This window comes from Leptidea sinapis, chromosome 16, assembly GCF_905404315.1.
Source record: "Leptidea sinapis chromosome 16, ilLepSina1.1, whole genome shotgun sequence".
Taxonomy (NCBI): domain Eukaryota; kingdom Metazoa; phylum Arthropoda; class Insecta; order Lepidoptera; family Pieridae; genus Leptidea; species Leptidea sinapis.
This window is the reverse complement of record NC_066280.1, coordinates 11,420,891-11,437,413: the sequence shown is the minus strand read 5'-3', so window position 1 is coordinate 11,437,413 and position 16,523 is coordinate 11,420,891. Positions and strand designations below refer to the sequence as shown.

Below are 16,523 nucleotides of genomic sequence, written 5' to 3'. Positions count from 1 at the left end.
AGTGTAGTGAAGCGATTTTTGCAATGTTCATGTTGAAACTTCTGACTATATGTGGCCGTAGTTTCCTGAAAAACGTTCCAAGCCACAAATATCACATTTTAAGGAATTCGTGTTTAAAGTTTAATAAATATTAGTGTATTCCATACAAGTGGGTTGGGCTACTAAGCCATGATGTCTTTTCAAGAATGACAGTAGGACTATTAGTCCGTTAATATGAATCACGTGACCAGTTTTGTGTTTTTAACTAAAGGTTAGTCGTAATAATAAGTAATTAATATTTTCTTTGTAAGAATATTCTTATAAAGCTGGCAATATTAGAATTGAGAGAAATAATCTCATCGACCACCTGCGCTTCATTTTCTATTCACGGAACATACGTCGTTCATTTGATTCCGCTTTTATTCACATTGTAATATGCTATGATTGGTTTCTCAACAGCACTGGTAGTTTCTTCGAGCTCTGTCATCGTGTAAATTAGACAACAGGAGAATTAATTAGTGTTGAATTTCAAATCTGTGCACTTTGTGCTCAACCACGAAACTGATAAGCATCTTGTAAGTATATGAATTTTCTAGGATTCACACGTCGCTTATGAACTAAGAAATACAAAATTTAAAAAAAATCAACGGCGCATTTTTAGCTTAAGTAGAAATGGAAGAAGAGGAAAGGTGAGCCACAAAATTTTAACCAAAAAAATTAAAGGTAACTAAAAATAGTATATTACGCACCTAGGGATAAGAGGAAGTCATTCTCATCCGCGGAATATTGTTGAAAATCGCGGGTGGCAATGTCCTACTTATCTCACGTGGTGCGTATACGGATTTTTTACCTGGATGACAAGCTCGCTTTTAGTCACTGGTACGAGGGACAAAAGTCGTCTTGCCAGGATAGAATCGGCCACTTGCAAAAAACTTCACAATCATTTAATAAACACATCATTCACACTCATCCACACACCCAACAGGCCCTTTACTATTTATATTTTTTAATATCAATTATCACCTAACATTACCTTAGTTTCTTTATCTGGTGAAGGGCGTAGTTAGCTGCATTATACTTTATTCTTTTGCATTTATCATCGTTATCATCCTTAGACTTTGCTCAACCACGAAACTGACTAGCATTTTGCAAGTATTTTCTAAGATTCACACGTCGCTTATAAACCAAGTAATACAAAATTAAAAAAAAAATCAACGGCGCTTTTTAGCTTAAGTCCAAATGGAAGAAGAGGAAAGGTGAGCAACAAAATTTTCACAAAACATTATGAAACATATTTTCTGTGTAGTTAACAAGAATCCACAACAGCACCAACTTCACAATTAATATATTATACTTATCATTGTATATTTTCTTATCTATAACGTAAAAAAGAGCCAATGCATGGTCTTTCAGGCGAAGGGGAAGCCACTCTAATCCCTTATCCCGATAATCAAATTGTATGGGACACCACTGAAGAGAGTGGATCAATTTAAATACCTAGGGCATGTCCTTTGACCGAAAGGATGATGAAGATATCGAGAGGGATCGCAGACAACGCCTTGCTGTTAGGGCAAATACGACCATCCGCAGATTTGCTCGCTGTACCGTGCCAGTAAAAATTACACTCTTTAAAGCTTACTGCACCTCATTTTACACGAGCAGTTTGTGGATTCACGTATATCGTATATCAGTGCGTGTTCAGTATAATAATGCGTTCAGAATGTTATTGGGGCTGCCAAGATACTGCAGCGCGTCTGAGATGTTTGCTGAGGCACACGTAGATTGTTTTTACTCGACTATGCGTAAGCGGTGTACGTCCCTGTTGCGTAGGGTCCGGGCTAGCCCCAATGATATTCTGAGGGCATTTACTCACAGGTTCGATTGTCAGTACCTGAACCACTGCTGTGTGATACATGTCTAGGAAGTTAGTTAGGAAGTTGTCATGTTAGGAAGGTTTCGATTTTAAGATATCTTTTACTAACACTAGTTTTTAAGTTTACTTTGTTATTAACACATTATGATCTTTTGTTGGTAGAAATAAAGAATTTATTATTATTATTATATATGAACTCACGCAGACACCTATTCAGCACGACCCTTATCATTTTTTTTTCTTATTACAATAAGTTGAAGACCATGAAAGACTTACGCCATATGGTCGATGGCCTCAATACAGCTTTCCAAGACGTAGGTCTCAAAATGAACATGGACAAGACGAAGATCATGTCAAATGTCCATGTCGCACCTACTCCCATAAAAATTGGGAGCTGTACCCTCGAAATTGTCGACGAGTACGTCTGCCTCGGACAAACAATCCAGTTAGGCAGGTCCAATTTCGCGAATGAGGTCACTCGTCGAATTCAACGCAGATGGTCAGCGTTAGGGAAGCTCCGTAAAGTCTTGTCGTCCCAATTACCACAGTGTCTGAAGACGAAGGTATTCAAACCGCGTGTGTGCTGCCAGTGATCACATACGGAACGCAGACGTGGTCGCTAACTACGGCTCTTATGAGGAAGTTCATTGTCACTCAACGGGCAATGGAGAAGGCTATGCTCGGAGTTTCCCTGCGAGATCAAAACAGAAATGAGGAGATCCGTTGGAGAACCAAAGTCACCGACATAGCCCAAGTGATTGCAAAACTGAAGTGGCAGTCGGCAGGGCACATATTTCGACGGACAGATGGCCCGTGGGGCAGAAAAGTTCACATACTACAAGACGCAGTGATGGTAGGCCCCCCACAAGATGGACCGACGATCTGGTTCAGATCGCCGGAAAATGTTGTATGAGGACAGCGCAGGACAGTTCGTCGTGGAAAACTTTGGTGGAGGCCTTTGCCCAGTAGTGGACGTCTTTCGTCTGATGATGATGATGACTGTGAGTGTGTAAGAGGCCTCTGGAAGGCATTTAATAATATAATAATAATAAGCATATTTATTCAAGATTTATAGATTACATATTTTATGTTAGTAACTTAAAAATATACCTTAAACTAATGTTATTACTTAAATTATAATCTTGACCCCATCCGGGTATATGCCTCCTCCATCTTCTTCCACAACTCTCTATTTTTTGCTTTCTCTAGCCAGTTTTTACCTGCCACTGTAAGAAGGTCATCACTCCACCTCATTTTGGGTCTGCCTCGGTATCTGTTACCTGAGGGACCACTCCATGTTGTCGCTTTTAGAGTCCATATTTGGTCTGGGACCCTAGCCACATGTCCTGGAAGGCATTTAGCCACTGTCAATTGTCAGAGAAAAAAAGATTTTAAATGTCTTTTAAGGTTTTTAAGGCCAAAAGCTAAAGCCAGTCTTGTTTCATTTCAGCCGAATAAATCATTTTAATGAGACTTGCTCAACATACAATTTTTATGTATGTTTTTATTATATTATATCTATACTAATATTATAAAGAGGAAAGATTTGATTGTTTGTAAAAACAATCAAATCGTTCAAAAGAACCGATTTGAATAATTCTTTCACTGTTGGGAAGCTACATTATCCCCAGCTGATATAGGGTACATTGCATTTTCAAAAAAATTAGGGATCCCTACTAAGTCCAATAATATAACCCAAGATGTAAAAATATGTACGCGAACGACGTCGCAGAGTATCAGCTAGTTTCATATATAATTTCATTTTAATCTATTACAATATAAGGAACTAAAGATACTCCAAAAAATTTAAATGTAAGTGTAATTAGAGCTACTTGTAATAAATATTTGTGATAATATTATTTAACCTAAGCTTATCATATCAACCCTACTCTACCGTGGTTCACAAGCACTTGGGGTTTTGGGTGATTCATTAATAAATTACGCTTGCTTTTTTTATTTTAAAACCTTCAAAATAAAATCATACACAACTAACAGCCGTTCCCAATATTCAGTCTATCTCTTAGTTGAGATAAAAATCGTAACTATCGTTGACTTTTCTGTCCAAATAAATTTATCGACGGTAACTCACCTTATCCGTACACGCTGTCTGGCAATGGGACGACGTATAGCTTACCAGCAAAAGAAGTTTGTATGGAAATTGCAAATCACGCGTCCCAATTTATGGCGATAAGAATGACTTATCGGGTATATTGGGACAGCTTCAGATTAGTGACAGCTAATTACTGACAGTAGAAAGTTGTAATTTATCTCTATCTGTAGATGGTATATTGGGAACGGCCATAAGTCAACCTCAGGTTGTGGCGCCATCTACAATTGGCGTTGTCGCTCTTTTAAATCTCCACAATTTGTTATTTTAAAGTCACCCTCACCTCTGGGATTATACTATAAGTTAAATTTGTAACCAAAATTTATATGAACTATGCGGTTCTCGTACCCGCGACCTCTCGGGTTCATCCGAAAAGTAATTGTCAAAATATAGTTTAACAACAATTTGCAATCTTTCATACCAATTCATTGAAAAAGGGTTTATTTTGTAGAAAATGTATCGCAAATAAAAATGTACAGTGCCATAGTAATTAAAAAAAATTACAATTTTTACAGAACGTTTTCACTTTTAAGGATGAATGTTATCGGCTAATTTCGTCAGTATATCTCGTAGCATGTTAGCCAACATTGGGTAGTTCTGTCCGAGCAACGGTGCTCGGAGCTGCGGTACACAAACCTGTAACAAATTAATTTATATAACTAAGCGTTTTTTTTTTATGGAATAGGAGGACAAACGAGCGTACGGGTCACCTGTAGTTAAGTGATCACCGCCGCCCACAAATTCTTGCAACACTAGAGGAATCACAGGAGCGTTGCCGGCCTTTAAGGAAGGTGTACGCGCTTTTTTTAAAGGTATCCATGTCGTATCGTCCCGGAAACACCGCACAAGGAAGTTCATTCCACAGCTTTGTAGTACGTGGAAGAAAGCTCCTTGAAAACCGCACTGTGGAGGACCGCCACACATCCAGATGGTGAGGATGATATCCTAACTTGTGGCGTGTCGAAGGTGGAATTCGGCGGCAGGAATCAGGTTAAACAGCTCTTCGGAACACTCCCCGTGATAAATGCGATAGAAGACACACAATGAAGCGACTTCTCTACGCAACGCCAAGTGATCCAGCCGTTCACAGAGCACTGGGTCCCCCACAATTCGAGCTGCTCTACGTTGCACGCGGCCAAATAGATCGACCTGATTGTCCTGCTTTTTCATAAAAAAAATACAGGTATAGAAATCTCGGACCAAATTCGAATATTACTTACGCACTAGTCCAATCTCTGATCCAATTTAGGGATCACTTTTTGGCATATGGCATTTTACGCGAAGCCACACCAGACGAATGCTCTGGTGTGGCTTCGCGTAATTGATTATGAATCCTTTCAATCAAGCTCTTAGTATTAATTTCATTAATTACTTAGTACATTTATTTTCATCTGCGTTACTCAAGATTCATCGGTGTTTGTACTGTAACAAGGAGTTCCTATCCGTATATAAGAACTCAATGTTAAGTATAAGGTTGGCCGTAAAGATTTAAAATATAATAGTCACAAGAGATTCAAGTGACGCGAAGGAGAACATAATCGTATAATAGAGATAGAGAATTAAGTAAAGTAAGAACGGTCGGCCTTCGGCATAATGTTTTATCCTACTAACATTATAAATGTGAAAGTTTGTATGTCTGGATGTAAGTTTGAACTTCTTTAACGCTAAATCTACTGAATAGATTTTGATGAAACTTTACAATAATATAGCTTACACACCAGAATAACAAATAGGCTATAATTTATAAAACTATAGTGTGAATTATACAAAATATTTTTATTTTTCTTTTAAGAAGTTTGATTGTTACTACTGAATACAACTAGCGCCATCTCTTATCAACTAGCAAGCACAAGATCAATACAATTTATATGGCAAAACAACGTTTGCCGGGTCAGCTAATACTAAATAAATAGTAATATAATTATAAATATAATTAATAGAAAAAATGTATGAAGAAGAATATCAAAATAACAGATTATATTAGATTGTTTTATTCTATAACGATCCCGCGTGTGAGGAAAGACTCACGCGCTACAGTACTGACTAGTTTCGGACCGTTCGGAGGTCTTGAGTGTAGTGAGTTTGCGGTCACGCCCCGTCTCACACTGCCGATTTGCGCTCGTAGTACGCGGCTTGACAGGGCGGGGGGGGGGGGGGGGGGGGCTACTACGTTGATGAAGCGCGCAGTGGGACTTAGACTTTCTTTCACTATTGGCGTTCAATGGTGCAAAAAATGTACTTACAATGTCCACTATGTAACAGGATCCCGCGGGATTTGTGAAAAAATGAAATTTACGTCGATAAGCTAAAACTATACCAACAGTAGGTTTAGATTTCCTCGAAATAAGATTTATATAAGTTGTAAACGGGAGTGAAAACGGAAACCCGAACTGGAATAGGACACAAGATCATCTTCAGTTCCAAATTTGCTTATTATTCTTATTAAGTCGCGGGCATCAGCTAGTAATATCAAATCAAATCAAAATCAGTTTATTCACATAGGTCACGGAAATGACACTTGTGAATGTCAAAAAATAAAAATAAATAAAATATTTTTCTTATTCAATCTACCGCTACTTCGCAAAGGGTTGATCTAATGAGAAGAAGTAGCAAGATTTACATTTAAGTACATCGATTTACAAATAATTTCAAATTACAATATAATATGTAAAATGTAAAATGATGCAACAGAGTGTGTCTGTTAAATAGTCAATGTCTTACACGAGTAAGTCAAAAAAGTAAATGTAAATTAATACAACAGTTATTGAGTACAGTAGCTGCACCATCCACACACACCATAAATAAATAAAGGTATTCTGTGAGCATTTTATAAGCGAACATTAATAAATGAATATGTATATATCCATATATATATATTAATAATTAAAGCGATCAATTGTTAATTTATTTACCACAGCGACTATTACAACCAAGACTGGACAGATCAGATTGATGAGTACTGAGAGGATAGTTCGGACCAGCCACCACACACCGAGCACTATCAAGACACTCGCCACCATTATCTGAAAAGTAATATCGTTTAATATGAATAAAAGTATGCAGTCCCCTGTCTTGTTTGACCGAGGCTTTGAAGATGGTTTTATATTTAAAAGCCGTTAAAATCGGTTTGTAACTATTATTTCGTTCAGATTTTAGGATCACGTTTTTAAAATAATCTACCGGGTATTTTCCGTGATAATCAAACCTGCACGAGCGTACCAGGGACGTGCATATCATATAGGCATTTAGGCAGTGCAAGTCAAAATGCTTGTACGATTTACCCGATTTTTTTTTAATTACACTAAATGTGAGAATTATTTATTACATAGAAATATATAGTTATACTAATAATGATAGTTGTATTATCTGTATTTTAAATATCTATTTTCATATGTATAAAACTTATTTATTTTATATAAAACATTGCTGTGCCCTATCAGGGCGTCACATACTGTCTACCAATCTAATGTACCACCTTTTTGTAAAAATGTGACATGCAATAAAATATTTTGATTTGATTTGATTTGAATAACCAGAAACCATGCACTGTGTGCTTGAAAATAGAGCAAAACCGAATAGAAACTACACAACTTAAACGCCAAATGGTTTGAAATTTTTGAAAGTATTTTAAAAGTGTATAAACTTTTGGTACCATGGTACGGAACTCGTCTCAATTACGATTGTAATTCACGCGATCCCAATTCTCAAGTAGATTTTCTGGTCGTACAGGCTTATTAATTTACCACAGTATATATACATTATGAGGAGTTTGCTTAAGGCTCAATTCGTTTACATTGAGTATTTCCATTGTAATAAAAAATATAACAAGTACAATTTAGTTTTTTTTATTCTAGTTACGATTATTTTAATTTTTGGAGTAGGTGTCATCCAAGATAGGTTTGTAATTACATACATAGTTATAGGTGAGATGTGCTTGAGTCGTGAGGAGGCGAGAGACGAGAGGGGGTCGCGGCGGAAGGACTCCGAATCCAAAAATAACAATAATCGTAACTAGAATTAGATTAATTAATTAGATTGTATAAAAATACGCAATTATTTTTATACTTTTTAGTGCATATTATATCTGGTGGTTGTTTTTGTAAATTTTTTTTATTTAACCTGACGTTTCGTGACCTTTGCAAGCTCACATGTCCAGTGGAACTAAAGTTGACATAAGTCATAATAATTGGAATTCTGAAATTTAGTGCCGTTTAGTGCCTCGGAGGTTTTTATCTTTGAAAATTTCAAAATTAACGAAATACTATATTTCAAGCCAGTTTCATTCAATACCCACACAATAAAGTGCTCAGCGCGTCTAAATAATGTTTTAGTTCAAAATCATGCATGAATTTATATTCAAACGGGGAACTTATCAGATATCAGACAGAGCCTGCTTGTTCTCCATGACAACGATACCTGCGCTTCTTCGTGTGTCTGTACCCAAGACCTCAGCACGGTCACTGCAGTCTTGGTGCCGCTCTCCAGACCCTCCATCGAGCTTTGTGGAGCGAACTGAAACAATGTTTAAATAAAACACTTTTTAAAGGATTAAAATCGCAAAATGATATCTGAAAAGGTCTTGAAACGTCGGGTTAACTAAAATAATAATAAAAAGTGTGTGTGTACTTATGTATGCACGCAAGAAGTTATACTTCTTTGGCCTAACGAAGAAAAAATCATTAAAATGATTTATTCTTCGTGCTATTCTACGTTTTGTAAAAATCTAGCAAAGATGGCTTTGACAATTAATTATTTAATGATGAATACGGCTGTATGGGCTTCAACCCTTTGCCTGTCCTAATAATGGACGAAGATACCAAAAAAATAATGAATGATGCAAACGTTAGAAAATTTTAGGAACCAACAGGGTGAACCTGTTTCTTTCGTATTACAGTGATGCGCGCACATTTTTAAATTTCACTCTTATCATTTTTTCATAACGCGCCTAAAGAAGTATAACTTCAAAAATGTACCTATCAGCCATCCCTCCTCCCAAGGTTGAGTGGGAGTGGATGTATTATGGCTCCCCGATTACTTACTTAAGCTATCTTTTATATAAAAAACAATATTAAAAAAAGTGTTCTTCTTTCCCTTGCAAGTGTGTGTGTGTATGTTTTTTTTTATAAAAAAGGAGGACAAGCGAGCGTACGGGTCACCTGGTGTTCAGTGATCACCGTCGCCCACATTCTCTTGCAACACAGAGGAATCATGGGAGCGTTGCCGGCTTTTAAGAAAGTCAGCACACAGAAAAAATCTTTTAGGGAAATGAATTTCCACCAATAAACTGTTATGAAAGCAATTTTATTTCATACAAGCCTTCTTGGCATCAATGTACTTATTAAAACTTAAAAGCCGAAGAACTGTGTTAAGCTGAAGTTATGAGGTTCTTTAGCTATGATTAATACTCGCCATTTCTAGAAAGTAATTACTAAATTCAAAGCTTGTGTAACGTTAAGTAATTAGTTCCAACTTTAGAATCTCTCATTAGAAACAAATATTCTGTACATTTTCTAATTGAAGTTTATCTTTCGATTATGAATGGGCAACCAAAGACTTGTATATTTGCTGTACCTGGTGTTAAGTGGTCACCGCCGCCCACATTTTCTTGCAACACAAGAGGAATCACAGGGGCGCTGCCGGTCTTTAAGGATTATGTGATATTCTAAACAGTAATTTTTCGTATAAACTCAGTAGAGGGCTTGATGAAAATGGCTTTTTCAGCGTAACCAAGAGTTGGGCGCCGCTTATGTGTTTTAAACCTACAGTAAAGAGACTTCTTCTGCGGACTTGAATCTCGGCCTATCTGTACGCTTAAGGGATGTGAAAAACGACGAAAATGAATTTGTTCTGCGATACTATCGCGCTTATATCTCGACGAGGCGATGATTACTACTTCAGTGCATTGAATGACTCGCAAAGGCGCCATCTCCACGAGCGACAGAATCGCAGCAATATTATCGTCGTGTCACGTGATGATATTTTTATATACTCCCTACGAACGCGTTTCCTCGCACGGCGATGTTATCGCGTAACGTCGTCGTATCGCCGCGGTATCGGCGCTATTGGTGGCACGATCGCCACAGAACACGGCTCTCTTGCAGCGAGCACAATGCATCGTCAAGGAAATGCGGCGAATCCATTACAAGTCGACGCGGACACGCTGTGATTCCGTCTCGAGTCATGACGATACGCTGACGGAATAATCGCTCGTACGTGCAGATTACCTGACGATAGAAGCGCGTCACGATTCTCTTGCTCGTGGAGACAGCGCCGAAGAAATCGCCGCTAGGAATGGGATCATAAGGGATGTTTGAAAGCGTCCTCGCAGCGTGCTCACCATAGAGAACTTGACGAAGGCGCTTGACGATTCGTAGATTAGTTGATTATTCATTCAGATTTCAGTAACTCACCCACTCATCGTATTGTCGATATAACTTCGCCGTGTCTAGTTCGATTATTGCAGACTTACAATATACTAGCGAATAGACAAACAAAGAGTGCAAGGGAGAAGAAAACCTCTAACGGAGATTAAAAGGGAATCTATTATTAATTGATTGATAAATAGAACTAGCTCCTTCTTTTTTGGAATATGAAAGTAGCTAACTAATCGTTGTTAAATCAAAATACGTCAAGCATTATCGGAGTGTAACGTCGTGTCGTGGCATGACGATTGTGTAGGTGGCGCTTTAGAGTAGCAGTTATGCGATACATCATACCGTATGTCCTAGTAGTGTGCTCCTCGTGCAAAACTCGCCGGTACACATATTAGATGCCACAGAGTCGATAACGTCTCCCGCCGCAACTACTGACGTCAGCAATTGCCGTCTTAACACTCGTCGGTCTGATGAAAACATTTAAGAATTAACATATTATTAAAATTTTTTATGACAATGGTAATAGATACGCCTTTCCCATTACAATGCTGTACCGCTCAGGATTCTAGAAAACCCCAAAAACTCTGAGGAGCAATACAACTACCTACGGCGCCCTTCGGACCGAAACACAATAATGCTTACACGTTACTGATTCACGGCAGAAATAGGCGCCGTTGTGGTACCCATAATCTAGCCGGCATCCTGTGCATAGGTGCCTCCCCCTGGTAAAAAAAAATATTATTACACAATTTGTTATAAATTTTGCAAAAAAACCATATATTTTTTTTAAAGTCTAACCTCTAAGATAACCCTCACTTCTGGGATTAATTACACAAATTAAATTTGAAAAAAAAAATTATGAACGATGTCGGATTTGAACTCGCGTTTCGTGCGAACCTGCGAGTTGAACAAGACATACATAATCTATCAAGACGTCACTCAAACAGTTGGCTCAGTGGAAAGAGTGCTCGCACGGTACGCGAGAGGTCGCGGGTTCGAGTCCGACATCGTTCATAAATTTTGTTTTCAAATTTAATTTGTGTATATTATTTCACGTGTTATATAATAGTTGGTTTTCTTTGAATTTTTCCAGAAGATAATTAAGTCAGTCTGTAAACAGAGCGTTATTAATATACAACGTTAGATCATTTATACGTCTAGATAGACTGTGGCAGCTGTGAAAACGCGAACGTCGAAAGAAATTGAGGTTGACAGGTAACCTCCATTTTGAGCAATTCACGCACACTAACACACAGTTATATACAAATCGCGTGTGTAAGTAGTAGCTTGTCACGTACACCAAAGTAATAAAAGTGGATAGTTTTCATCGGTTGGTTGCAAGCGGCTCTGTCTAGATGTATAAGTTTCTAAGGTAATAACATTATTATATTAAGTTTTTTTTATGTCTCACCATAACCAAGCCTGTCTCACTCCGCGTGTAGGTATCGAATTCGTAAGTTCGTGCGAACGAACAGTGACGCACGCGCTCTTTGTTGTCACCTACTTCACAGCTGTTCCGACCGATATTTTAAAAATGAAGAAACAAAAATAAAGCAATACTAAGTAGGTTTGACTATGTCGTGTCTTCCAACGCATACATTACTATCTGCAGCTAATGTAGGTTTGACAATGAAAGAATATTGATTTTAAATTACGATTACATACCTATTTATGTTATAGAAAAAACTGAGCTATTTTTATAAGATGACCTTATACTAGTTAGGTACAGTTTTAGGTAAAGAAGTTAACCCTAATATCATCAGAAGAGATAAGAGTCACGCGATAGAAAGAGAGGCAACTTCTAGCTGAACAAAAATGTAGGTTAGTTGCGCTGTGCGATCTGAATTACACCTTATTGTATGACCGCAAGAGTCTCTATTTCTTTAATTGATTTTGCGGAGTGAGACTTCTGTATTTGTACTATTATCTATATCTGTTTATCATAAAATTAGAAAGTATGTGAATATTATTGAAATATTAAGGGAAAGTAATTCTCTCCCTAACCGTATGTCGTACACATTCTCATTCCGTATCAATGAATAAGAGTGTTTGCCTCAGTTGCTGCCAAATCATAGAAAGTAATCATCTTATGTTTTAGAGAAAAAAGGTCATTCTGGTCCATATACTTAGTATACTAGCGTAAAACACGAACCTTGTGTAAAAGTGAGATAACTAACCTTACATAAAAACTTAAGTTGTGAAACAATTTAGTGTCCATTAGTCTCCTGTCAAATTGAATCGCGTTTTAATTTTAGTGTTTATCGTTATTGTTCTGTGTTTTAACGGAAATTAATTATAAATACATTCTATTTATAGCGCAGTGTTCTGTATTAGATTATTTTGTTACTTATAGCAATAATCAAACTAAAGAAACATTTCACAGGATTCTGATTCAACGATAGTACTTTCGTGATGTTTATTTTTGTAGCAGTGAACACTCAGATAATTAAATGTTGTATACGTGAATATGACGCCGTTTATCAATATTTGTCATAGGGATTGTCTAAAAGCAAAATACTACTACACACTTCACTAACGGCCGTTCCCAATATTCAGTCTATCTCTTACTTGAAATAAAAATCGAAACTATCGTTGACTTTCCTGTCCCAATAAACTTATCGACGGTAACTCACATTATCCGTGCACGCTGTCTGTCAATGTGACGACGTATAGCTTACCAGCGATATAAAGTTTGTAAGGAAATTGCAATTCACGCGTCCCAATATAAGGCGATAAGAATGACTTATCGGGTATATTGGGACAGCTTCAGATTATTGACAGCTAATTACTGACAGTAGAAGGTAGTAATTTATCTCTATCTGTAGGTAGAGAGTATATTGGGAACGGCGGAACATTTTAGAAATATTCTCGCCGTAATAAGGAGAGTGTTTTGTCTATTACGCTAGTAAACTATGTTTACGTGATGGTCCCATGTTGTTGGATGCGTATTGATCACGTTGCGTACGTCCCGATATAACGTGCTTTATATATTTTCTGTCATTCGTCATCGATTTGCTCAATGTATTGCAACGAATGGAACGTGCCGTTTTGATACTTTATGCAGCGTTTCGTACTTTATTCGGATCAAAGTTATGACCTAGGCTTTGATGCAACAAATTCAGTGTGCGCTACAAAATTTTTACAAAATATTTGTTTCTTTTAATGAAAATAGGGGACGAGACGAGCTGGACGTTCAGCTGATGGTTATTTATACGGCTTGCAGAGCCGCTCAGGATTCTTGAAACATAAGTTGTTAAGTCTTATTTGTCCAGTAATTTCACTAGCTACGGCTAATGCGCCCTTGAGACTGCAATACAATAATGCTTACACATTACTGCTTCACCGCAGAAATAGGCCCCGTTACACCCATTATCAAGCCGGCATCCTGTACAAAGCAGCCTCCCACTCTATGGCATTGTTTGCAAGATCTTTTGAGGTTTTTTATGACAATAAATGTCGACATCAGCAAGATCTTCAACAGACAAAATTGAATAGTGACCCACCGCTATGTAATTTTTTCGAGTCATAATAAACAAATAGGTCTAAATTCGCTTGAACATATATTTCCTAAGTAACTGTTATCATTTTATTAGATACCGACAGTCCACGAATCGTCATACAATCTTTTTCATGCAAATATAAACATAATAGAAGACCAGGGTCGATCCTTTTTTGAAATAAAAAAAATTAAGATGAAACCCATTAGAAATACAAAAGAATATAACAAAAATGGAAGGAAAAATAAATTACGGGTGATCTGAGGTCGGAAAGTGGAAAATGGGGGGTGTTTAAGGGTAAAAAACGGTTTATCGGTGTATTTCCTTCAAAACTATAACTTCTATGAAAAGAAGTAAAATGGCAAAGTTGTAGGTAATAAAAAGATCTATAACTTTTGTTATCACACTTTTTTCAATATATATAATAGGATATTATTTTTTCACTTTTTTATCATTTCAAAGGCTTCAGCTCTGGTTTACATAACTGCTTTTGTGATTTTAAAAGAATTATCAGTAACGCTGGTCATGAATCAATTTTGTAGGTGGTACCTAGCCGGCATCCTCTGCAAAGAAGGCTTTCACAAACCTCGTCTCGTAATTTTTTTCATATAAATAGCTATGAAGACATCATTCAACTGCAATACATTAAAATCCTACAATTGGGTAATTATCAATACGGGACATACTTCTTGAAACACGAAAAATGATGAAAATTCTATGGCGCAGGCATTACTTACTTTTAATAAGTCTACTTCCGCTCCGGTCATAGTCATATCTTCATTAATTGACTTAAAATGCTTAAAAGGCATTTATTTTCTCAAAATTGATTCAATTAGAAATCTTTTTGATGTCAATTCTAACACTTCCATCGCTTCGGAAACAACTGGCGCTCTAAGAGAGAAGAATCGGCGCTAGAATGTCTACCAACATTCTTTTTTGCGCTCTTTTAAATAAAATATAAAATATTGAACTGTTATTAATATTGCTACAAAATAATATATAATCTAGTCTCAGGCTGTCCGATCTCTTAGATATTCAGCTGTGGGGTAGTAGGATTTACGAGAGAGCCATTTTTTAATCAAACATTTAAATTTATTTATAGATAATGCCTGAACAGTGTCTGGGACTTTATTATAAAAGTGTTTACATTTACCCTTAAAAGTATTATGTATCTTATGAAGCCTACTAGAATTAGTTACAAGCGATCCGTTTTTTCTAGTGTTATAATCGAATCCATGTTATTAATATCGCAAAATACCAAGCAAATACTGCGGGCAGCGTGGTATTTTGTGAAGCGAATATACGTTGTCACCTCGGAAACAGCTGTTGGTATACAAGATTGGCCCAATATGAAGCCAAACTCAATGTCTACTTACCTCGAGTTCGAACAATTGGCAACATTTCATTTCTTTCTCACCCATTTTATATTTCAGCATTAAACTGACGTCATTATAATTTTCCACATAAATTTTCATGTTTTGAAGTTTCAACCGTTGACGGACGGATGACGTGTTGTTTCTTCGTGAATTGTAAACGAATTTAATTGCCGAATGCGGTGCAGTTTCCAGTCAATAAATACAATTTACGAGTGCGTCAACAATTTTGTTTTTATTTTTAATCCAAATAGAACGTGCATAGTGTTGATTGAAAACTTTTTAATTCCTTTATATATTGGCTTGTGCTCTGTGGTTTGATTTCGGTTTGACATTCCGAATTAATTTTCAATACAGTTTGGAAGTGTAAACTATTTATAAGTTTTTTGGTCAAGATCATGTTTCTATTTAAATATATGTGAGTATGAGTTTGATTCGTCACTGTTACTAGATATATTTTATAGAAATATAATTTTTTATGACAATAAGGGACGAGATGAGCAGGACGTTTAGCTGATGGTAATTGATACGCCCTGCAAATTACAATGCAGTGCAGCTCCGGATTTTTGAAAAACCCAAAAACTTTGAACGACACTATAATAACGCTCACATCACCTTGAGATATAAGATGTTAAGTCTCATTTGCCCAGTAATTTTATTAGCTACGGCGCTCTTCAGACCGAAACACAATAATGTTTACAAATTACTGCTTCACGGCAGAAATAGGCGCCGTTGTTGTACAAAGTGTACTGTGCAAAGGAGCCTCCCACTGGTAAACAATATCATTGGAAAGGGAAATTTATGGAGATAACCACGTCGCTTGTTATATATTATATTTTTTCTCTTTTACTTAATTTTTTCTAAAAAAAACCTATTTTTACACAGAAATTGAATACTATTTGTGCTAAAGGTGAGATCTTTAACCATTTAGTTCCTGCCGTCGAATTCCAACTCCTCATCACACGCAACAAATTAAGATATCATCCCCACCATCTGGATGTGTGGGGATTTCCTCCACAGTGTGGTTTTCAAGGAACTTTCTTCCACGAACTACAAAGCTGTCGAATGACCTTCCTTGTGCCGAGTTTCCGGGACGATATGACATGGGTACCTTCAAGCGCGTACACCTACCGTAAAGAGCGGCAACGGCTATATGTGATTCGTCTGGTGTTGCAAGAGAATGTGGGCGGCAATGATCACTTATCTAGGTAACCCTTACTCTCGTTTCTCCTCCTTTTCTATAAGAAAAACACGGTCAATTATTCCGTTCTATACATACCTATATACTTTTTACTATCCTGAATGGTCATGGTCTATGTT

General features: G+C 37.0%; 1 long non-coding RNA gene across 1 annotated transcript; it reads right to left on the bottom strand.

Annotated features, from left to right (window-relative positions):
• Window positions 1–8,375: 8,375 nt before the first annotated feature.
• LOC126968771 (uncharacterized) lies at window positions 8,376–15,409 on the bottom strand. The gene is made up of 3 exons (XR_007730275.1): window positions 15,207–15,409; window positions 10,676–10,800; window positions 8,376–8,471 (listed from the first exon to the last, which is right to left on the bottom strand). It is a non-coding gene; the product is annotated as an uncharacterized LOC126968771 (long non-coding RNA).
• Window positions 15,410–16,523: the final 1,114 nt, after the last annotated feature.